At 35.9% G+C, this 25448-nt stretch overlaps 2 non-coding genes across 2 annotated transcripts; both read right to left on the bottom strand.

Annotated features, from left to right (window-relative positions):
• Positions 1–1744: 1744 nt before the first annotated feature.
• TRNAQ-UUG (transfer RNA glutamine (anticodon UUG)) lies at positions 1745–1816 on the bottom strand. Its single transcript has one exon. It is a non-coding gene; the product is annotated as a tRNA-Gln (tRNA).
• A 2133-nt stretch (positions 1817–3949) lies between these two features.
• TRNAA-AGC (transfer RNA alanine (anticodon AGC)) lies at positions 3950–4022 on the bottom strand. Its single transcript has one exon. It is a non-coding gene; the product is annotated as a tRNA-Ala (tRNA).
• Between the last annotated feature and the right edge of the window lie 21426 nt (positions 4023–25448).

Consider the following 25448-nt stretch of genomic DNA (forward strand, 5'->3'; position numbering starts at 1 on the left):
CGAGAACCGATCCGAGTAATCTAAGAAAGGGGGACCTTAATTTCCAAAAATCGTGGTATCCCTAAAATAATAGATTCCCCAGATGTACCCTTGGTCTCTAATAAATACTACGTGCACAATATCATGCTGGGCTTATTTCCTAAGAACTTATTTATATGTACCATGAGCAATCACCCCCCCTCCCCCCAGGATGCGAGAACTGATCCGAGTAATCTAAGAAAGGGGGACCTTAATTTCCAGAAATCGTGGTATCCCTAAAATAATAGATTCCCCAGATATACCGTTGGTCTCTAATAAATACTACGTGCACAATATCATGCTGGGCTTATTTCCTAAGAACTTATTAAAGGCTATTGTTCACTGATTCTTTGGGAGCATCTTCCTTAAAAGAATTGTGACCACAGATGACCTATGTAGAAAATTTGTACCCCCTTTCTTAAAACCTTTAGCGGACAACATACCCAAAACAGATGCGCTGACCAAACTGCGCTACACCTTGTCTCACCCCCCCCCTAGGATGCGAGAACCGATCCGAGTAATCTAAGAAAGGGGGACCTTAATTTCCAAAAATCGTGGTATCCCTAACATAATAGATTCCCCAGATGTACCCTTGGTCTCTAATAAATACTACGTGCACAATATCACTGCGCTACACCTTGTCTCACCCCCCCCTAGGATGCGAGAACCGATCCGAGTAATCTAAGAAAGGGGGACCTTAATTTCCAAAAATCGTGGTATCCCTAAAATAATAGATTCCCCAGATGTACCCTTGGTCTCTAATAAATACTACGTGCACAATATCATGCTGGGCTTATTTCCTAAGAACTTATTTATATGTACCATGAGCAATCACCCCCCCTCCCCCCAGGATGCGAGAACTGATCCGAGTAATCTAAGAAAGGGGGACCTTAATTTCCAGAAATCGTGGTATCCCTAAAATAATAGATTCCCCAGATATACCCTTGGTCTCTAATAAATACTACGTGCACAATATCATGCTGGGCTTATTTCCTAAGAACTTATTAAAGGCTATTGTTCACTGATTCTTTGGGAGCATCTTCCTTAAAAGAATTGTGACCACAGATGACCTATGTAGAAAATTTGTACCCCCTTTCTTAAAACCTTTAGCGGACAACATACCCAAAACAGATGCGCTGACCAAACTGCGCTACACCTTGTCTCACCCCCCCCCTAGGATGCGAGAACCGATCCGAGTAATCTAAGAAAGGGGGACCTTAATTTCCACAAATCGTGGTATCCCTAACATAATAGATTCCCCAGATGTACCCTTGGTCTCTAATAAATACTACGTGCACAATATCACTGCGCTACACCTTGTCTCACCCCCCCCTAGGATGCGAGAACCGATCCGAGTAATCTAAGAAAGGGGGACCTTAATTTCCAAAAATCGTGGTATCCCTAAAATAATAGATTCCCCAGATGTACCCTTGGTCTCTAATAAATACTACGTGCACAATATCATGCTGGGCTTATTTCCTAAGAACTTATTTATATGTACCATGAGCAATCACCCCCCCCCCTAGGATGCGAGAACCGATCCGAGTAATCTAAGAAAGGGGGACCTTAATTTCCAAAAATCGTGGTATCCCTAAAATAATAGATTCCACAGATGTACCCTTGGTCTCTAATAAATACTACGTGCACAATATCATGAGCAGCCTGCCACATATGTTTTATGTTGTGGTTCCTTATTCTGTGTTTTCACATCAAGGGCATTTCATAAAGGTCCTACCGGGAGTTGAACCAAGGTCGTTGGATTCAAAGTCCAAAGTGCTAACCACTACACCATAGAACCCCTTGTACAAATTTATTTTGGAATGGTTTTCCTATTTTATGCCGATTCCACAAGAAGGGAGATCCTATCATGAGTCAAACTCAAGTTATTGGATTCAAAGTTCTAGAGCTGTTTTATCCAACTCTTTGTGATCTTGAGCACCTTTAGAGTGGTTGTAGAAGTAACCCTCCGATGTTGATTGAAGCTCTTGGAGAACATGTAATTTTATATATTTCTTATAGTTAATTTATATATTGTTGTATATTACAAACAAATTGAAATAATACTTTACATCGCCGTCTTTCTTTCTTCCGTGCAAAACATAACATGAAAACTATATTATTTCAATATTCACTCGAGAAACAAGGGGTGAAAACTATATTATTTCAAACCCTCCATTATTGCTTCTACTTTGCGTGAAAATGCTTCCACTAAATCATGTTACTAACTAGTTGGTTTGGTTTGGTTCAATTCTTGGGTCCACTAGATTGAATTGACGTAGCTCAATTAAACTCTTGATAATATAAAAATCATAAGTTTCTTAAATTAAGTTAACTTAAAAGTTTAACCCCTAATCTTTTTTAGAATGTTTAGCTTTGTGTCTAGTTGATCTCTAAATGCTTAGAAATATCTAATAAGACTTCTATTTAAGGAACTTTTCACTCTAAAAGATGTAAGACTTCAGTTTATTATTAAGGAATTTCAAATGAGTGATTTGATATATCACGGAGGACAAAATATTTATTCGTTTCAAATATCTTATGTTGACCATTCTTTTTTGTCAAGTATTTTGAATATTATCATTGTGAATTACTAATGGCATTAGATTGAATCTCATTAATAACCATATCCCAAAACTCAGGTAAAGATGACATCAAAATTAATACTTTAATTTCATCTTCAAATTTTATTTCCACTTAACTCAGTTGACTAATAATCATAATAGTCACCGGTTCACAAATATTTACAACTTTAAAAGGTAAAATTATAAGGAGTACAAGAAAAAAGTGTTTAAAATAGTTTCAAAATATAGAAAAAAAAAATAGTAGGAATTGGTCAAAGTCAACATCCATTGATCACTTATGAAACAACACAACATAGATGGGTAACATTTTTTTATTTCTCTACTATATTAGGCCCTTTGGTTTATTGGCTTTACAAGATAGAGACATGAAGTTTTCTATGTTCAAAATAAATTTGGTTGATTGTTTTCTGGTTAGCATTGGTACCATCAAAACTTATTTATTTCTTTGAAATGTTTGAGTTTACAATTTACATGTTTTCATTTTTCTACTTTGTCTGCTTGCATTTAGAAATGAAGCAAAATTAGTCGGAGGGTTTTAGGCAGATTGTTATAATTCTAATTTTTAACTAACGAACCATATTTGAGAGAGGATAACTTTTTTTTTTTTTTAATCCGAGAAATAAGAAAGAATAAAAATTAAAACATGGCAGGAATGACATCTTCTTGAGTCTTTGTTTTGTTCTCCTAAATGTATATAAAAAAAAATAAAAAATAAAAATCTTATATATTTTTATATATAATTTAAGTACCTATTTAATAAAACTCCATCCAAACTTCTACTCATAAATTTAATTATTATTTGTATACAATTGTTAATATGTAAGAAAATACACGTACAAAATGTCTATACTATTGGTAATACACTAGTCTCGGTTGTTTGATTAAACAATGCAACCATTGCCCAAACTAAAGAATTTGATTCGAGACTATCTCCTAATAGAGTGAGGCTCAATTAGACTTTGTTGTAAGATTCGACCATATCAATTTGAATAGCGTTCTCCAACTATAAATATTGAACTCCAAAGTATTCATTGGTCAGATGTTGCAATTGTGAAGAAGTTTCGTCATATGCATCTACCGCCCCATCCTATAAGCTCTTATCTTTTGAGGAATTCATCAAATTCCCTGTTCACAAGTAGCAGTATAAGTACTAGATTGCTTTCTTTACTTACAATAAGTCCTTTCTCTATATGTGCTTGTGGGACATTACTCTCTTTTATATATAAAAATGGCATAGCCATAATGATATAATAATCCTCCTTATATAAGTATCTTTTCTTTTTCTCTCGTACCCACGGATACATAACATGTTAAATTAACTCATACTTAAGAAAATAATTTCTCTCTTTTGGAGATGCGGGGTATCGATCCCCGTACCTCTCGCATGCTAAGCGAGCGCTCTACCATCTGAGCTACATCCCCATGATTTTTACATCATAAACCCTAAATGTCCCATCATCAATAATAGTGAAAATAAAAAAAATATCAAAATATTAATAACAAATAGTTTTGATTGGTGATGCGGGGGATCGATAATTGTGAAAATGAAAAAATATAATAACAAATTAAATACTTTCTTTTGGAGATGCGGGTTATCAATCCCCGTACAACTCGCATGCAAAGCGAACACTCTACCATCTAAGCTACATCTCCACAATTTATACGTCACAAAACCCTAAACGTCTCGAAGTTATCCACAAGATTAGGAAGACATCATATAGGATTCAATTGGTTCTATCGATACAGACTAACCCTGTTGTCCACGTCAGTAACTTGAAACGTTATTATTCCGACCAAGAAAACATCAAGTAAAAGCAGGTGGTATGACATCATGCAAAGAAGAAATTGTTTCAAGCGAAAAAAGTAGGATAAACACCAACAGAGAAGACTTGATGAGTTGACAAACCGAGAAGTGATTTTCAATAGCTCCTAGTAGGTTGGAAAAGACTCCTCAATACTGAGATCAGCTAGAAGTGCGTCGGGAGACCTAAAGTCAGCCTCATCCTACAACGTTGAGTTTATGAAGAGCCGGTTGATAGAGATATTGACAAATTGTGTAAGGGCAGATGTCGCGGTCATGATTGGCCGAGGCATGTTGCATGTGGCTGCATGTTAGATGTCTCAGCTATTCTTGTAAACGATTTGTGATTCATGGTGGCATGCTCATTCCAAACACCTTTTACTTGCTTTCATCTTAGATAGGCTTTTACTATTATTGTTGTGCCAATACGGGGTGTATGATTAGCCCTCAAAATCATATCTACACCCATCAGGACTAAAATGTTCCAAAATGTACTATAGCAGAACGTGACCAGTTGTTGTTTCTTCACTTTTAGCTTATAACATTGCTTTATTTGAAATTGTTTTTAACGTATTTCCTCGCTCACGTTTTCTAAAATATTTCTTCTAAATGTGATTCGAGCATACACTACTATTGTTCGTTCAGTCTAAATTTTGCATGGTTGACTTGTTCATTGGATTAGAACAAATGTCACATAATCATTGTCTCACTACTGCAAGAGTGCGATTGTGACACTTGTCTTCCGTTCAGTTGTGGGCCGCATCTTCTAACTAGTTACGTGAGTTTGGCCTGGAGCATACGTGTAGGTTGAAAAAGAAATGGTTGGATGCGGATTGCAATTAAGGGTTGGGCCACGGAAGGTTTTTTTTTACCACATATCGACTTTGGGCTAGTGAGTCTTGAATTTGGGTTCGTTTGAAAAAATTTGGTTCGTTTTTTAGTTCAAACGAACCCAAATTAAACCTACTAGTTCCTTCTTCATTGCACGACTCACTCCTATTCTCTGTTCTGCCTCTTCTTGCTCTCTGAAACTTCTTTAAAGGCTATTGTTCACCGATTATTTGGGAGCATCTTCCTTAAAAGGATTGTGACCACAGATGACCTATGTAGAAAATTTATACCCCCTTTCTTAAAACCTTTAGCGGACAACATACGATGGATTATAAATTTGTAATGTATCCATTGTATTAACAAGTGTTCAGTACATGCCCAACACGTGTCAGATTAGTGAAACTAAGTTATTCTCATGCTCTCTTTACACCCATTTAAAGTAGTTTGAAAACTAGCACGTCAAATATTATAATTGACTAACTACAACTTCAATTTTGTGCTTTAAGGATGGTTTTGACCCAAGAGAAATAAAATCCTTAATTTAGTACATGGTAGCAAAGATGGACATGAGAATGAGTTATTCTCATATGGAAATAGATTTAACCTTAAGTTATATCTCATATCCTCTCGTAACCAATTATTTAGTTTTATTTAGTATGTTTTAGAAAGATAGGTCCATCAATAGCAAAAAAATAAAATAAATAGAATAAATTAAATTAGCCACTAACATAATTTAAAAAAAAAAAAAAACATAAAGGATGAATTAATTAAATTGGCTAATTGCTAACATAATTAAAAAAAAATGTAACAAACACACCGAAGTAAGATTAGGAACACAACGAAAAAAAAAAAAACACAGCCAAAAAATCAATATTTGGAAAGTGTTAAACAGTTTTGATATATAGACATTTCAAGACCTTACTCGTGCAATTTTCCCATGAAATCTAACACTAGAGCATCATAAAATTTAGAGAAATGATTGAAATTGATGTCATGTTCATATAGGTTGACTTTAATACAAAAGACAAATCGAACTTTGTTAAGGATAAATTGGGGACACCAGCCTAAGCTAATCAGGTAGGTTGCCTTACCATCCATATGGTTATATTTGATGTTGACTGTGCTCGTGGTTCTGCAAGTGTCATATATATTGATATGTGTGAAATGTTTGTGAATCGATATGCTTATGATATGTTATAATATGTGAATTGTATGATAATACTTACGGTACCATGTGTTCAATGGTATATTTGAGATAGGATACGAGAAGGATGCACTAAACGTAATGTAACGATAGGAGTAAGACATGTTCATGAAACGTTATGGTTTGGTTACGTATCGAAGTGTTATGGGTATGACAGATTGATAACAACGATATGGTCACGATGGATTCATAAAACAATACGATTAGGTTATGGGTAGAAAGGGATAGGATTATGATAGATTGATAGAACGATAGCGTTAGGATACGTTCCTGTAACGTTAAGACTAAGGTACGTTCAAGTAACGACACAGCTATGATATGTCTAAGGACGTTAAGGCTATGATAAATTAGGGAAGGATATAATCACAAAATTTTTACGACATGATATGATTATGATACGACATGTGAAGGACGGATATATATCCAACAAGTGTCTAAGAGGGACGTGAGAATAAATTATTCTCGAGCTTTCTTTACATCGGTCAAAGAGTATTTGATAAGCTTTCAAAATGAAGGGTTTTCTCTTTTCTTCTTCCTTCTTTCTCCCTTTTTACCTTTATTTTTTTTTTAAATAAAAAAAAAGTTTAATGTGAGAATGAAGAAGTTAGAAAGGAGAAAGAAATGAATGTAATAAAACTTTTCCGTCGGTAGGAATGGAAATGGTGAATGGGTCCTTGACGATAGTCGACCGCTATACTCTTGTTTTGGATGTAAGTGATGATTATCAGCAATATGAGTTGTGTCAATACCACACCGTTATCAAGAGGAAGTAAAGTAGAGTAGAATAGATCAAGCGATCTATTTGTTGAGAGTACTGTAAGAGGCACACAATTAAGAATGTTGGATATAACTACTCTTTCACATCTGAGGGATGAGTCTCAAAGATCCAACTACAATATCAAAGAAACTTCGGGTAGTAGCGATTGCTTGCATTGGTGTCTCCGTGGTATCCCAGACACATGTAACATGATTTTTCTTGCTCAAATATAGCTTCATTTGTCTTAAAAGTTCACTTTTTAGTTATCCTGCAAGGCTTCTTAATTTGTAGCCTCGGGTGAAGATGATCACTCCGAGGTGGGTTTGTTAGTGATGATGCAATTATATAATCAGGGTTTTATATCAATGATTCCATTTATATCTATAAATGAAATTTGTGGTGTATTTTTTGGAAATTCAACAATAATCATCGGTCATTTGGTTACCATTCTAAAGAAATTCAACTTTCGACCTTTTGTGAATGCTCAAAGCTACTTGCAAAGTACTGTTGATTATGATCCATAATACTCACCGACTCGAAATTGAGGTTTGTTCATGTTTGAAAATGTGACAAACCAAAAGACAAGATGCTAATTAATATTGTTTGTGATTGTTGTTGTGAATTATTCATCTTTAAATACATATTTTGGTTGGCTCACGAATTTTTTCATCTTTTAAAAATATTATTTTTTTAGTACGTGCCTAATTTTGCTATTGAATCACAATATTGCAATATTTTAAGTTACTTTTAAGATTAAAGGTCCATGAATAAAGTAATTACGGTAAGTTCTTTTTATGCATCTTATTTTGATCTAGCACATAAATGCTTCCTAATTATTATTATTTTTTTTTATGAATTAGGTTATGAAGATCATTTGAATTATAAACGCTTTAATTCAAACAATATTTAATAACTAATCATTTTAATATGTATACTCAAATATACTAACAAGTACTAGTAACACTAGTCTCAATGACTTAAAGAATACAACTATTATCTCGAACTATAAAAAATTTAATTCCAACTTATTCTAATGGACAAACGCTTTATTAGACTCTATTGTAAGATTTCACTTCATCAATTTAAGTAGCGTTCAACTACAACTATAAATATCAAATTCTTAAGTATTCATGAACAAAATCGGCCTAACAATGTCTCTTGGAACTATTTACCAAAGGTGTTAGAATGAGCCGTGTGGAAGGGTTGCCTTTAGATGCTTTAGTACCAATTAAGGATGTCAATATCCTAGTAGTGCAGAATGCAAGAAGGTTCGGAGTTGAAAAGAATAACGAGAATAGTGGACATCGTTTCATTTACAAGCGTGTGGTGAACGGTCTGGTTGGTATGACTAGAGAACGTCGTCCTCGCAGAATTTATATTATTGTGATAGAAGTTATAAATAACGATGATATTCCTTGGTCTTTTATTACAAAGGTGCAGAACTTTTAAAGAAGTTCTCGAGTTCCTTGTCCCCAAGTAGCATACAACTACTAGAATGCTATCTCTACTTATAATAAAGCCCTCTCTCTCTCTCGAAATATATATGTATGTGTTTGTGGATGCATTACTCTCTTTTATTAATAAAATATGGCATAGTCATAATGATATTATGAGTATCTTTTCTATCCCTCCCTTCCTTATCGCTATATAAAGAATATGAAGATTATAAGTAAAAGATGTACAAGTAATTTGTTACTTTTGAACTTAAAATGCTTATAATTCAATATATCTTTGTTATCAACAATAATTATCAAACGGTATATAATTTTGTCCAAGTAAGGTCGCTTCTCATTCCCTGTATGATATCATAACACAAAATCGAGCGGAAGGGTTAACGATAAAATGATAACAAAAACCCATTCGTCGAACTAACTATAAAGGAAGGGTTGGTTGGAAACCATGTCTATACTTCTTTGCTTTAATCACACGTAACTAAATATATATAAGAACAACAGAATATGGCATGCCCAGTCAAAACATAAAAAATTTCTTGCCATGTTATAGTTAATGAATATGGTATGCACAAAGATCCGATGTCACACTTCATGATTGGAGACCAATACAGTGAGCTATGGTCGTCCATAACGTCCTTTGGTCCAATTATGTCATTCAAATGTTGTAGCAAGCAAAGAGTTTTTAATAAGTTTGCTATTGCAAAGAGCTCGGTTTAAGGCACAAATGTCTCTGATGTGAAAGGCGCACCAATTCAACGAGATTTAAGTAACCATGAATAAGACACAGGATACAGCTTGTAAACAAAACGATGTCCATGACTCTTGTTATTTTCTTCCACTACAATCCTTCTAGCCTCTTGCACTTTTTTGTCATTGACATCCTTAATTGAAATTAGAATTGAAGGAAACGCTTCTCCACGACTCATTCTGGAACACCTATGATAGATAGTTTCAACAGATTTACTTTGCCGAGGAATACTTTAAAATTCGATATTTATAGTTGAACGCTACTTAAATTGATGAAGTGAAATTTTACAACAGATGTTAATAAATCGTTTGTCTATTAGAAGAGAGCTTGGAATTAAATTCTTTATAGTTGGGATAAGGGATGTTTTAGTCAAATTAAGTATACTTTTTAGTTTTAAAATAAATTAATTTTTTAGTTTAAAATAAATTGATTTTTCAGTTTTAATTTTATTCCTAATAAATTAATTTTGACGTGGTGTTATGTATTTTAATAAAATTAATATTAACTTAATCAACAAAAATTTGTATTTTTTAAAAAATTATAAGCAAAATTAATAAAAATACCATTGAACTTTGCACTTTATCTAAAAAAAATACTCATAATTTTTTTAGAAGTTTCAATAATACACTTAATCTTTAAAAAAAAAAAAAAAAAGCTTCAAAACTACTCGTTAACTTTCAAAAGTGTTTAAAAAAAGATAGATGGGGAGAAAATTGTGTTCATGGAGAGAAAATTGAAGGTTATTTTAGGAGAAGGTTTCCAAGATTAGTATAAGATCCTGAAAACATAACAAGAAGTAATATCCTAGCTTAAGGTCGCCATTAAGAACCTACTAGTAGACTACTTACTTTACTAAGTTTTACTCACTCCATGTTTATCATTTTTTTTCAAGTAACTAAGAGTTGGTCGTGGATGAGAGTGGACTTTGGAGTGTGGGCCATGGACTAACCTCTGTTTTTAATCTAGTATTTTTTGTTCTTCTTTTAAGTCTGCTTCTTATTTTGTGTTTGTAACGAGTATGTATATGTAACACCCAAAAAATGAAGGAAATTATCTCCCATAAGAATAAGCCACTCATGAAAGACCCAATGGATAGAAAGGAAAAAAATTAAAGGATTAAGCAAGAACAAAGGACTTAGTCAAGTCACTCGTGTACCCTAACAAGTGATTTCACGGAGTTAAAGGCCTTTTGAAAAGGATTGGAAACCAAAAAGTAAATCAAAAGGGCGAAAAAGTCATTTTATCAATTATCAAAAATCTTTCCCGATTTGTAATTCCTTATCTAGAAGGAATCTCAAGATAAAAAAAAAAAAAGGGATGAGAAATTTGTAGAAAAATTTTGGATTTTTCAAGAAAAAAAATAATAAAATATTCGGAAAGTGGTAAATTACCAAAAAACCCCTAGAAGAATGGATAATTACAGAAATGCCACTCTAATTAGAATCAGAGCATCTACCGTGACCATCCGAGCAAAATCTTTCGAACTCAAATCTCAACCGTCGGATGTCCTCCAAAATTTGATATGATCTAGAGCGAACACGCACGGATCATCACATCCAACAACTAGTATGCAAAGCCAAGGTCAAAAGGCCATGATCGGAGTTGATATCACCAAAAAATTATCTAGAAAGATCGATCTCTAAATAACGAAGATTCTGGAGCTCTCAATGTCGGTTCAAGCTCCTCCTATAAAGTCGGAAGTAGGAGCAACAATACGGAATAAAAATCGAGAAAGGTCGATCCCCCAATTGAAGGCAATAAACGTTTAGATTGTGTTTCTCCTACTTTCAGATTTCTTTCAAATTCGAGAGCAATCCTCCACCATTTCTCTTCAGACTTCTAAATAACGAATAATCTGGATCTCTCAATGTCGGTTTAAGCTCCTCCTATAAAGTCTAAAGTAGGAGCAACAATATGGAATAAGAATCGAGAAAGGTCGATCCCCCAATCGAAGGCAATAGGCGTTTAGATTATGGGTCTCCTACTCTCAGATTTCTTCCAAATTCGAGAGCAATCCTCCACCATTTCTCTTCAAACATATTCCTACCGTTTCTCAACAAGATTACCCACAAGTTCTATGAAGAAATAGAGTGCTGAAAGTGCCTAGGAACCATTCCCCCAATTCAATCCGCCATTGAAGAACTTCAAGAAAAACTTGAAAATCCAACCCGAGGATACATGATGACTCGTCGAGAAAGAATGATTCCAATAAGTTTCTGTACCTCCAAGGAATGCTTCCATAAAAGACCACGAAGAAAAATAACCTCGAGAGCGTGCCAAATTGAAGGAAATAGGATTCAAAATTAAATTGGGGATAAGAGTCAAAATTCCTATATCCGATCTCTTTTCCTTAAGATTAAGGATTCCTCTAGCTTCAGAGGAAGAAGTTGAGTAAACTTGATGAAAGAATCTAGAGCTAAAACGTCGTAGAATAAGCTACCCACGAGATTAAAAATCCGGCGTTTTGAGTGAGTTGCATACCAAGAACGATTTCTTGAAATTAAGGTCCTACACTCAAAGACGTTCCTCCAAACCAATTCCTTTAGCCTGAAGATAGGATATGGAAGAAGTTTAATGAAGAAATAGAGCCTTGAAACCCCTAGAATCGGCTACCCAATAAGAAATCTTTTGTTTTATCTCTAGCTATAAATCAGATTTTGGATGAACTTGTTGGGTTTTATGTCCTAAAACTCATAGTTTGTAAACAAAGATATATTCTATTTTCAATAAAGTTATTATTGTTGTTTATTCAGAAAAAATTGTTATTGAATAAAGTGAACTTTACGATCATTAATCTAAATCCAATAAACTAAGAACTCTGGCTATAGTATGACTACTTGAACTATATGTAGAGACATAAGAGTGGATCAAGTTCAAGTATATAGTCAAAATGATCTATAGTATAAGGATAAGGCTGAGTACCTTATTCTGGGGACACTATGGATGCGGCCCACTTTTGTATATGATATAAACAATGCGATCACTAAATTGTGCATGTGGAGACATGTGAGTGGGGGCGTCCTATGCAATGAGTATTGCATAAGATCGGACCATGAAGAAAACCACTCTCACTTTATAAAGTCGTTTACTGTTGAGACTGATTTTCTTTTCATTCGATAACCTAGGTAACTCGGTTTTAATCCTGAGCTAACCATGAACTCCTGTTTATTCGGAATTATCCTTAGATTTGCATGGGTGAGAGTGGCTCTAGTTCGCCGACTCAACAGGCCTCCCATTTCAGGGGTAAGACTGGGTGAATGGCTGGGGACGTGGGGTGCAAGACGGAATTCACTCCTACCCACTTTTAGGGATAGAAGAAAGGTAGTTCCCTTAAGCACTGACTCCAGGTCTTGAACAAGGGGCCCCACCCTCTCATTGGCCTGAGAGGGATTCGGTTTACTGGTTGGACCACAAACCAATTGTTTATTAGAGGATCAGTGAGACATAAGGAACAAGAAGTAACTTCAGGGGTAAAACGGTAAATTGACCCAGCTCTAGTTACGAACAACCTGTGAAGGATCGACTTACTAATCATGGTTATATCAGATGGACAGAAATATATCTATAGTGAGGGGAGTGCAACTACTAGGCTATAGTGGAGTGTCCTAGTAGTTAACGAATGTTGGTTAACCAGGTTAATGAGTTTAATCGGTTAATCTTGAATCGTTGGAGCCCATGATCTATAGGTCCATTAGGTCCCTCTGCTAGCTCATATCGGACTAAACCATAGAACAGTGTGACGAGTGAGTTCGAAGTGTTCGAATTCAAATTAGGGAATATGCGTTACATATATACGATATATTTAACCGCAATTTTATTTTATTTACGAAATAAGCGAAAAGAGAGAATCTGAGATATTTAAATAAGATTTAAATATCTTAATCAATTATGTGTCGGAATTGACTGGGATTGGCATTTGAATTAATATTAAATATTAATTAAATAGTTTAATTAATTATTTAATGTTACTTTAATTTGAAATTCATTATTCAAATTAATTGTTGAATTAAAATGAAGAAAGTCAAAATGTTGACTTTCATCTAATTAAAATGAAGAAAGTCAAAATGTTGACTTTCATCTAATGGAAAAATCATGTTAGTGGAATTTTGAGGTGTCAAAATTTGGTTTAACCAAACTTGCATGTTTGCCAAATAAACCCCACAAGTTTGAGTGGAATTTTGAGTGTCAAAATTTGGTTAACTCAAACATGCATGCTTGCCACATAATCTCAAACATTTGAGTGGAATTTTAAGTGTCAAGATTTGGTGATCTCAAGTTTGCATGAACATGCAAACTTGACTCTTTAAATAGAGTGATCATGATACTTGGAAGGAATTCTTCATCTTGATGAAAAACCTCTCACAAGCACTCTCTTTCACGTATACAAAATCCCTCCCAAGTTTAGTCACTCACCGGATTCCACAATCCCGTTCTAAGGCCGGAGAATAGTGGAGAAGACACTAGTGGTGGTTCGAAATCGGTTCGTGAGGCAAAAGGAGTTTGAACTACAAAAGGTAAGTATTTAAACTCATTAAGTTTTAATACTTATGAACATGCTAGTCATTTACAATAATTGATGTTCTAAAAGTGCCTAAGATCCAAATTGCTTCCGCATGTGTTATATTAACACCATCAATTGGTATCAGAGCAAGTTTTAGGCACTTTATTTACATTAATTTGATCATGGTGGGTACCATTTCATGCATGAAATTTGTGGTTGCTAAAGTGGATGGTTTTGGTTTTGGCATTTTTTTTATGCTTCCATTTGATACAATTATTGTAATAAGCCTAAGGTGTATGGGCTTTAATAAATGAAGAAAGGTCTGTAATTTTTATAAAGTCATTAGAGTCCACTTTAGGTTGTAATTGATCGAAAATGGAAGAGATAAGCAAGCTGAACCGAAGAGGATGGAAGAGGCGGTTCGGGTGATTTTTCTGTCGTTGGGGACCGATTGAACGTTTTTAAGGGTTGGTTGGTCCAGTTCGTGATCGTCGGGAGCGGCTCAAGTTATTTCTAGTTATTAATGTAATAATTTAGTTAATTGCTTGCTTTAAAATGCCAAAACCAACCCACTTTAGTGTGTTTAATTAATTATGCATTATGAATGTATGTTTTAATTAAATAGTAAATGTATATGCATAAAGTATGTCATATAGATTTAAAATCCCACCATAGGCTAAGCATGTTTCATGCATTCCAAGTATGTTATAAGTGTTATAATGTATAGTATGCATGTCTTAGGGTTCCATGAGTGATAGATATAAATTGTTATATTATTGCATGGAATGGATGATTATATAAATTGTTATATAAAGCATGTTATAGGTTATTTTCAACGTCATAAAATGAGGTAGACGTTAAAATCTATAATAAAGATAACAGCATGCTCACTAAGGGTTAAGAACCGAGCACGATCAATTTAACAGTTAAAAGGGGTCGATGTCTTATAAAATTGCGGTTACGAGAAAGCTCACCTGGCACGATCTTGTCTAAGGCTGAAGGTACTTAAGTTGACGGTTTACGGAACACCTGCTACCTGGAGATCGGACCAGTACTTGAGCTTAGTTAGCCGAGTTTTATGAGCATGCTTAAGTGATTTAAGATTTAGAAAAATCACCTAGACTTAAGTTATATTTAATTAGCCGGAATATACTTAAGTAATGAGTATACCCAACCATATAAAATACTTAGTGGGAGGAAAATGGTGTATAAGATACATCGTTTTCTCTTCACGCTCTCTGTAAAATTCACACAGTGAGATTCATGCTCGGCCTCGTGTCGCCCTGGGAGCGTCCTCCATTCGGAAGGTATTTGCATGAGTCAATAACAAGGGGAATTGAGAAAGTATTTATAGTAAGTGGGAGAAGGAAGTCAACACGTCCTATGGTCTCCACCACTAGGTTGCACCGTGAGATTCCCATGTTCCGCCTGCATGTTGCCCTAGAGCAACTACCCATTCGGAGGGTCGTAACATGGGAGTCGGAACAACGCAAACTCCAGAAATGGATAGGATTTCTTAGGTCCATTCCCAACTTTGGCCTTTTCATTCGATAGCGTTGTTGGGGCCGATTTCTGAGGTCTGAAATTGGTGGGTCACACTTGCGAAGAATTACTAAGAGTTAGTATATTCTTGACCAAAAAAGCGATAACTAAAACACTATAGGAACAAGAGTTATTCTGGGATTAGTGTTTAAGTCAAGAATGTCTTGGTTTAGTGAATGAGTGATTGACTGCCCCTCGGTAGCAGTTGCTCTAACTCACTAAAGTATCGTTGCAAATCAATAATGATTTGGGTACATTATTACATTTGCTAAAACTGATTGGATTAAACAGGATTAAGTCAAAATCACTAATAGAATTTTCTTTATATCACAGCATGACAAACTCAATAGTACAATTACTCGCTTCTGAGAAATTAAACGGCGACAACTACACAACTTGGAAATCAAACCTAAACACAATACTGGTCATTGATGATTTAAAGTTTGTTTTAACTGAGGAGTGTCCTCCAAACCCAAACTCAAATGCAAACCGAACAGCTCGGGATGCATATGACAGATGGATAAAGGCAAATGACAAAGCCCGAGTGTACATTCTAGCCAGCATATCTGATGTCTTGGCTAAGAAACACGATGTTATGGGTACTGCTAAAGAGATTATGGAATCTCTAAAAGGGATGTTTGGACAACCGTCCTTCTCCCTTAGACATGAAGCCATAAAATACATTTACAACTGCCGTATGAAAGAAGGGACCTCAGTTAGAGAACATGTCCTGGACATGATGGTCCATTTCAATGTGGCAGAAGAAAATGAAGCTGTCATTGATGAGAAGAGTCAAGTCAGTTTTATCATGATGTCTCTTCCGAAGAGCTTCTTCCAGTTCCGCACCAATGTGGTTATGAACAAAATAGAATATAACTTGACTGCTCTTCTCAATGAGCTACAGACTTATCAGTCCCTCTTAACAAACAAGGGACAAACAGGAGAAGCAAATGTTGCTATCTCCAAGAAATTACTACGAGGATCGTCCTCCAAAAATAAGTCTGGACCTTCAACTTCTAAAAGTGTTTTGATGAAGAAGAAGGGAAAAGGGAAAAATAAGATTCCTACTAACCGCAAGAACAAGGTTCAAAAAGTAGATAAAGGAAAATGTTTCCATTGCAACGAAAACGGGCACTGGAAGAGAAACTGCCCAAAATACCTTGCAGAGAAGAAAGCCGAAAAGACACAACAAGGTAAATATGATTTACTCGTTGTAGAAATGTGTTTAGTAGAGTATGACAACTCAACTTGGATACTAGATTCAGGGACGACTAATCATATTTGTTCTTTTTACCAGGAAACTAGCTCCTGGAGAATGCTTGCGGATGGCGAGATAACACTCAGGGTTGGAACAGGAGAGGTTGTCTCAGCAAGATCAGTAGGAAATTTAAAGTTGTTTTTTGGAGATAGATTCATTATATTAGATAATGTACTTTTTGTTCCTGGAATGAAAAAAATCTAATATCCATCTCTTGTTTATTAGAACAGTTGTATAAAGTATCTTTTGAAATCAATGAAGTGTTCATTTGCAAAAGAGGTATTCATATTTGTTCTGCAAAACTAGAAAACAACTTATATATGTTAAAACCGAGCAAAACAAAAGCTATTTTAAATATTGAGATGTTTAAAACAGCTGAAACTCAAAATAAGCGACAAAAGATTTCTCCTAATACCTATCTTTGGCACTTAAGACTAGGCCACATTAATCTCAATAGGATTGAGAGATTGGTTAAAAGAGGACTTCTAAATAAGTTAGAAGACAATTCTTTACCTCCATGTGAGTCTTGTCTTGAGGGTAAAATGACTAAACGATCATTTTGCGAAAAAGGCTATAGAGCCAAAGAAACCTTAGAACTCGTGCATACAGATCTCTGTGGTCCAATGAATGTCAAAGCACGAGGAGGGTATGAATATTTCATCAGTTTTATTGATGATTATTCAAGGTATGGCTATCTTTACCTAATGCATCACAAGTCGGAAGCTCTTGAAAAATTCAGAGAGTATAAGACTGAGGTTGAGAATCTATTAGGTAAAACTATTAAAACACTTCGATCAGATCGAGGAGGAGAGTACATGGATTTAAGATTTCAGGACTATATGATAGAACATGGAATAAGGTCTCAACTCTCAGCCCCTGGTGTGCCTCAACAAAATGGTGTATCAGAAAGGAGAAATAGAACTCTATTGGACATGGTTCGGTCTATGATGAGTTTCGCTCAATTACCCGATCCGTTTTGGGGATATGCAGTGGAGACTGCTACATACATTTTGAACATGGTTCCTACTAAGAGTGTTTCAGAAACACCTTATGAGTTATGGAAAGGGCGTAAAGGTAGTTTACGTCACTTCAGAATTTGGGGATGTCCAGCACATGTGTTGTTGCAAAATCCCAAGAAATTAGAACGTCGTTCAAAATTATGTCTATTCGTAGGATACCCCAAAGAGACGAAAGGTGGTTTGTTTTATGATCCTCAAGAAAATAGAGTGTTTGTATCAACGAACGCTACATTCTTAGAGGAAGATCACGTAAGAAATCATCAACCTCGTAGCAAACTAGTATTAAGTGAGATTTCTAAAGAAGTTACTGATAAAACAACAAGAGTTGTTGATCAAGCTGGTCGTTCAACCAGAGTTGTTGATGGAGCTGACACTTCTGGTCAATCACATCCTTCTCAAAAGTTGAGAATGCCTCGACGTAGTGGGAGGGTTATAACTCAACCCGATCGTTACTTGGGTTTGATAGAAACTCAAGTCATCATACCTGATGATGGCGTTGAGGATCCATTGTCCTATAAACAGGCAATGAATGATGTTGATAGAGATCAGTGGATTAAAGCCATGAATCTTGAAATGGAGTCAATGTACTTCAATTCAGTCTGGGAACTTGTAGATCAACCAGATGGGGTAAAACCTATTGGTTGCAAATGGATCTATAAGAGAAAACGAGACCAAACCGGTAAGGTACAGACCTTTAAAGCAAGACTAGTAGCAAAGGGTTATACCCAAAGAGAGGGGGTGGACTATGAAGAAACCTTCTCACCTGTTGCTATGCTTAAATCAATTAGAATACTCTTGTCTATTGCCACATTTTATGATTATGAAATTTGGCAAATGGATGTTAAGACAGCTTTTCTAAACGGCGATCTTGAAGAGAGTATCTATATGGCTCAACCAGAGGGGTTCATTGAACAGGATCACGAGCAAAGGGTTTGCAAGCTTAAAAGATCCATTTATGGGTTGAAGCAAGCATCTCGATCCCGGAACATAAAGTTTGATACTGCGATCAAATCTTATGGCTTTAAACAGAATGTTGACGAACCTTGTGTTTATAAAAGGATAGTCAACTCTACAGTAGCTTTCCTGGTGTTGTACGTTGACGATATCCTACTAATTGGAAATGATGTGGGAATTCTGACTGACATTAAGCATTGGCTGGCGACACAATTCCAAATGAAAGATTTGGGTGAGGCTCAGTTTGTTCTTGGAATCCAAATTGTTCGAAATCGCAAGAACAAAACACTAGCTTTGTCTCAAGCATCGTACATCGACAAAATGTTGATTCGATATAAGATGCAGGACTCCAAGAAAGGATTATTACCTTTCAGGCATGGAGTTCATTTGTCGAAGGAACAAAGTCCTAAGACACCTCAAGAAGTTGAGGATATGAAACACATTCCCTATGCATCAGCGGTCGGTAGTCTGATGTATGCTATGCTATGTACCCGACCCGACATATGCTATGCTGTGGGAATTGTCAGCAGATATCAGTCCAATCCGGGACGTACTCATTGGACTGCCGTTAAGAATATCCTCAAGTATCTTAGGAGAACGAGGGACTATATGCTAATGTACGGTGCTAAGGATCTGATCCTTACAGGGTACACTGACTCAGATTTTCAGACCGATGTAGATACAAGGAAATCGACATCAGGATCTGTCTTCACTCTGAACGGAGGAGCAGTAATATGGAGAAGCATAAAGCAAGGTTGCATTGCTGATTCCACCATGGAGGCTGAGTATGTTGCTGCTTGTGAAGCAGCGAAAGAAGCTGTATGGCTTAGGAAGTTCTTAACTGATTTGGAAGTCGTTCCAAATATGCATCTTCCCGTCACTCTTTATTGTGATAACAGTGGAGCAGTTGCAAATTCAAAAGAACCAAGAAGCCATAAGCGAGGAAAACATATTGAGCGCAAATATCATCTCATAAGGGAGATTGTGCAACGAGGAGATGTGATCGTCACACAGATAGCTTCAGAACACAACATTGCTGATCCATTTACAAAGCCCCTCACGGCTAAAGTGTTTGAAGGGCACCTAGTGAGTCTAGGACTACGAGTTATGTAATCTAGGGCAAGTGGGAGAAAAGGCATGAGTATGTGATGCCCTAGTTTATTGTATTTCTCTCTACTCAACGTTATAAAACCCCACTAGAGTTTTAGTCCAAGTGGGAGTTTGTTGGGTTTTATGTCCTAAAACTCATAGTTTGTAAACAAAGATATATTCTATTTTCAATAAAGTTATTATTGTTGTTTATTCAGAAAAAATTGTTATTGAATAAAGTGAACTTTACGATCATTAATCTAAATCCAATAAACTAAGAACTCTGGCTATAGTATGACTACTTGAACTATATGTAGAGACATAAGAGTGGATCAAGTTCAAGTATATAGTCAAAATGATCTATAGTATAAGGATAAGGCTGAGTACCTTATTCTGGGGACACTATGGATGCGGCCCACTTTTGTATATGATATAAACAATGCGATCACTAAATTGTGCATGTGGAGACATGTGAGTGGGGGCGTCCTATGCAATGAGTATTGCATAAGATCGGACCATGAAGAAAACCACTCTCACTTTATAAAGTCGTTTACTGTTGAGACTGATTTTCTTTTCATTCGATAACCTAGGTAACTCGGTTTTAATCCTGAGCTAACCATGAACTCCTGTTTATTCGGAATTATCCTTAGATTTGCATGGGTGAGAGTGGCTCTAGTTCGCCGACTCAACAGGCCTCCCATTTCAGGGGTAAGACTGGGTGAATGGCTGGGGACGTGGGGTGCAAGACGGAATTCACTCCTACCCACTTTTAGGGATAGAAGAAAGGTAGTTCCCTTAAGCACTGACTCCAGGTCTTGAACAAGGGGCCCCACCCTCTCATTGGCCTGAGAGGGATTCGGTTTACTGGTTGGACCACAAACCAATTGTTTATTAGAGGATCAGTGAGACATAAGGAACAAGAAGTAACTTCAGGGGTAAAACGGTAAATTGACCCAGCTCTAGTTACGAACAACCTGTGAAGGATCGACTTACTAATCATGGTTATATCAGATGGACAGAAATATATCTATAGTGAGGGGAGTGCAACTACTAGGCTATAGTGGAGTGTCCTAGTAGTTAACGAATGTTGGTTAACCAGGTTAATGAGTTTAATCGGTTAATCTTGAATCGTTGGAGCCCATGATCTATAGGTCCATTAGGTCCCTCTGCTAGCTCATATCGGACTAAACCATAGAACAGTGTGACGAGTGAGTTCGAAGTGTTCGAATTCAAATTAGGGAATATGCGTTACATATATACGATATATTTAACCGCAATTTTATTTTATTTACGAAATAAGCGAAAAGAGAGAATCTGAGATATTTAAATAAGATTTAAATATCTTAATCAATTATGTGTCGGAATTGACTGGGATTGGCATTTGAATTAATATTAAATATTAATTAAATAGTTTAATTAATTATTTAATGTTACTTTAATTTGAAATTCATTATTCAAATTAATTGTTGAATTAAAATGAAGAAAGTCAAAATGTTGACTTTCATCTAATTAAAATGAAGAAAGTCAAAATGTTGACTTTCATCTAATGGAAAAATCATGTTAGTGGAATTTTGAGGTGTCAAAATTTGGTTTAACCAAACTTGCATGTTTGCCAAATAAACCACACAAGTTTGAGTGGAATTTTGAGTGTCAAAATTTGGTTAACTCAAACATGCATGCTTGCCACATAATCTCAAACATTTGAGTGGAATTTTAAGTGTCAAGATTTGGTGATCTCAAGTTTGCATGAACATGCAAACTTGACTCTTTAAATAGAGTGATCATGATACTTGGAAGGAATTCTTCATCTTGATGAAAAACCTCTCACAAGCACTCTCTTTCACGTATACAAAATCCCTCCCAAGTTTAGTCACTCACCGGATTCCACAATCCCGTTCTAAGGCCGGAGAATAGTGGAGAAGACACTAGTGGTGGTTCGAAATCGGTTCGTGAGGCAAAAGGAGTTTGAACTACAAAAGGTAAGTATTTAAACTCATTAAGTTTTAATACTTATGAACATGCTAGTCATTTACAATAATTGATGTTCTAAAAGTGCCTAAGATCCAAATTGCTTCCGCATGTGTTATATTAACACCATCAGAACTTTGGTAGCGAATATCTTAGGCTACGACCCACGAGAAGTTATCAAATAAATCCCAAGCCCTTTCTTGTAACATCCATCTTTAAGTTTCACGAAGAAATCAAGGAGAGAAACACTGTCAATGTGGCTGTACAGGCCGAGTTTCAGATGGCGGTGATGCAAAAAATGTGCATCTTATTTCTTTTGAGAGGAAGAAAACGATGATACGACCAGTTCAACTGAACTGTCCAAGTCAACTCAAAATTTGACCTTTTCTCAGGTTTTCTTAGTAGATCTTATCTTATGTTTAACTTTGTGTCTAGTTGATCACTAAATGCTTAGAAGTATCTAATAAGACTTCTATTTAAGGAACTTTTCACTATAAAAGATGTAAGACTTGAGGTTTATTATTAAGGAATTTCAAATGAGTTATTTGATATATCATAGAGGACAAAATATTTATTTGTTTCAAATATCTTACGTTGACCATTCTTTTTTGTCAAGTATTTTGAATATTATCATTGTGAATTACTAATGGCATTAAATTGAATCTCATTAATAACAATATCCCAAAACTCAGGTAAAGATTACATCAAAATTAATACTTTAATTTCATCTTCAAAATTTATTTCCACTTAACTCAGTTGACTAATAATCATAATAGTCACCCGTGCACAAATATTTACAACCTTAAAAGGTAAAATTATAAGGAGTACAAGAAAAAAGTGTTTAAAATAGTTTCAAAATATAGAAAAAAAATAGTAGGAATTGGTCAAAGTCAACATCCATTGATCACATATGTTACAACACAACACATATGAGGGTAACATTTTTTCATTTCTCTACTATATTAGGCCCTTTGGTTTATTGGCTTTACAAGATGGAGACATGCAGTTTTCTATGTTCGAAATCAATTTGGTTGATTGTTTTCTGGTTAGCATTGGTACCATCAAAACTTGTTTATTTCTTTGAAATGTTTGAGTTTACAATTTACATGTTTTCATTTTTCTACTTTGTCTGCTTGCATTTAGAAATGAAGCAAAATTAGTCTGAGGGTTTTAGGCAGATTATTATAATTCTAATTTTTAACTAAAAAAAAAAAATTAGTCTCGTTGTCACGCTTGAAACTACCCTATAGGTATAATCGACCTATTATCCTTCCACCAATAGGAGAAAAAGGCAACGTTACTATGTGAAACTAGTTTCATGTCATTTATTCAACAATAAGGGTGTTAGCATGCATTTGGAAATGAACCCATATTTAAAAAATTTATATAAAATAGAAAAGAATTGTTATCTCAAAGACAATGATACTATGTGAAACTAGCCTCAAGATGCTTCCTTAACTCTTAGGGGCGGTAAACCAACGGTTCCTTCACCCAAGACCCATGGCCCGACTCCCAACATGGAAGGGATAATCTAGAGAATCATTCCAAGAACCCTAACGGATGGGTTACAAACTCACATTTCGGTGGGTTCTCCAAGCACGGATTGCAAGTTAAAAGAGGTTGAAAACAAAGTAAAATGATAAAAGGAACCAACCAAATTCGAATGGGTGACCTCTTGATCTGCCGTCAAATGCTTTACCACTGAGCTATGGACCCATTTTGCATGATTTCAACCTTAATGACCCCTTCTACAGAGTGTCAGTCTAAAAGTGTAAAAAGTGTCTCTCCAAAATAAAAGGGCCCAACCAAGTTCAAACGGGTGACCGGTCAAATTCTCTACCACTGAGCCATAGATCCATTTTGTAGGATTTTAACCTTAGTGACCCCTTAGACATAGTGTCGGTCCAAAAAGTGTAACAAATTTCTATCCAAGATAGAAGGGCCTGTTAGGATCGCACAACAACGCACACGCTCGATCTAGATAAACACAAAGAACAGGATAGAGAAAAGTGCAAGGAGAACTCTGGCTAAAAGGATTTTTCTACTGATGACTTCACGTATGTACAGTAAGAGAAAATTACAGAAAATAGAAAGTACTTTTCAAAGCTCTAGCGGACGGGATATATATATGGTTCAGTTTACTATATATAGGTTTATCAGATTTAATCATCTACTATATATAGCCATTTACTATATATAACTTTACCCGATTTAACCATCTACTATATATATCTATTTACCATATATAGGTTTACCGGATATAGTTTTACCAAATATAGCTGTACCGGATATAGCTTTACCAAATATAGCTTTACCAAATATAGCTTTACCAAATATAGCTTTACCGGATATAACCGTTGACCAAGCTATAAATAAGCCGCAGGCTCCATAACCTAACAATTCTCCCACTTGGAGACTGATCTAGTCAACCAAGAATTTCATTCTCAAACGACCATGAGCATCTTCATGGTCTTCATGACACCATATCAATTGAGGCTTTGCACAACCTCAATATTCCAACATCAACACATTTTGTCAACATGTTTGCTGGATTCTTTGCACCCTCTATCTTCTCCAAACACATCACCATCTTTCACTAACCTGCAAGTGAAATGGTATCGTCTTATGTGTTTTCTCTTTAAATGATAGACCGGGTTCCTTCGCCAACTGTATGACACTATGACTATTTCTGTTAAGAATCTTCATGCTGCTTCTTGCCCATTCTTCCAGATAGTCAATCATCCATATCGTCTTCTTTCCAGGTTCAACTATTGCCACGTACTCAATGTCAGTACAACACATTTTTGAAGCCTAGACGTCCCATCATCCATGGCTTGTTCCTACTTGGTTGTATCCTCCAACTGTAGGGTCTCATCAAAGGGTTGTGGTTCCCTTTCATCAGCAATAGATAGTGTAATGAAGGTACATACATATCTGGTACTCTGATAGTACAGGATGATCTTCTCAACACCAGTTCAAGTGTCAGTTGCTCCACTGCTGATTCCTCCGCAACAACCTCAGGAGTTTGTTGAGTATCTTCTACAAGATCACTTGGTGATTTTCTCCGCAACTCAACCTCAACTCCCACTTGCTTTGTTGTCTTGGAACCTTGCTCCACATCTGGTTCCTCAGCAGTAGTCTCGGGAGTTTCTTGAGTATCTGCTACAACATCACTAGGTGAGTTTCCCTGTAACTCAAGCTCAACTCCCACTGGTTCCATTTCCAATCGCACTTTCTTCAATTCTCTGGCGGTTCTTGTGAAGCTAACTCGTTTCTGCTTGCTCAGAACGTAGTTCTCACAACGACCCACATCAACAGATTTCAGATCTTCTAAAACTCCTTTCGCAGCCAGCCTCTTCATTCCTTTCACGCTCATAGGTTCAAGTCTATTGTGCTGTAGACTTGAATTTGAAGCACTCTCAGCAGCAGCAGCTATGTTCATACACCCTGCAGTGGTGTATAAGGTTCCAGATTTTGAGCCACGTGCTACCACCGTAACACCCTTCATAATTTTCCACGAACTCTTCCCTAACTTTGTTGCATAACCTGTGCTGTTCAACTGACCAATAGAGATCAGGTTCCTTCAAAGACCAGAAATATATCTGACATCCTTTAATGTCCACTGATTTTCTGCTGGAGTTTTTATGCGGACATCTCCTTTTCCTTTAATCTCCAAATCTTTTTTGTCGGCAAGATACACCTTCTCGAAATTTTCAGACTTG

The sequence above is a fragment of the Cucurbita pepo genome, chromosome 10 (assembly GCF_057944985.1).
Source record: "Cucurbita pepo subsp. pepo isolate OVF chromosome 10, ASM5794498v1, whole genome shotgun sequence".
Taxonomy (NCBI): Eukaryota; Viridiplantae; Streptophyta; class Magnoliopsida; order Cucurbitales; family Cucurbitaceae; genus Cucurbita; species Cucurbita pepo.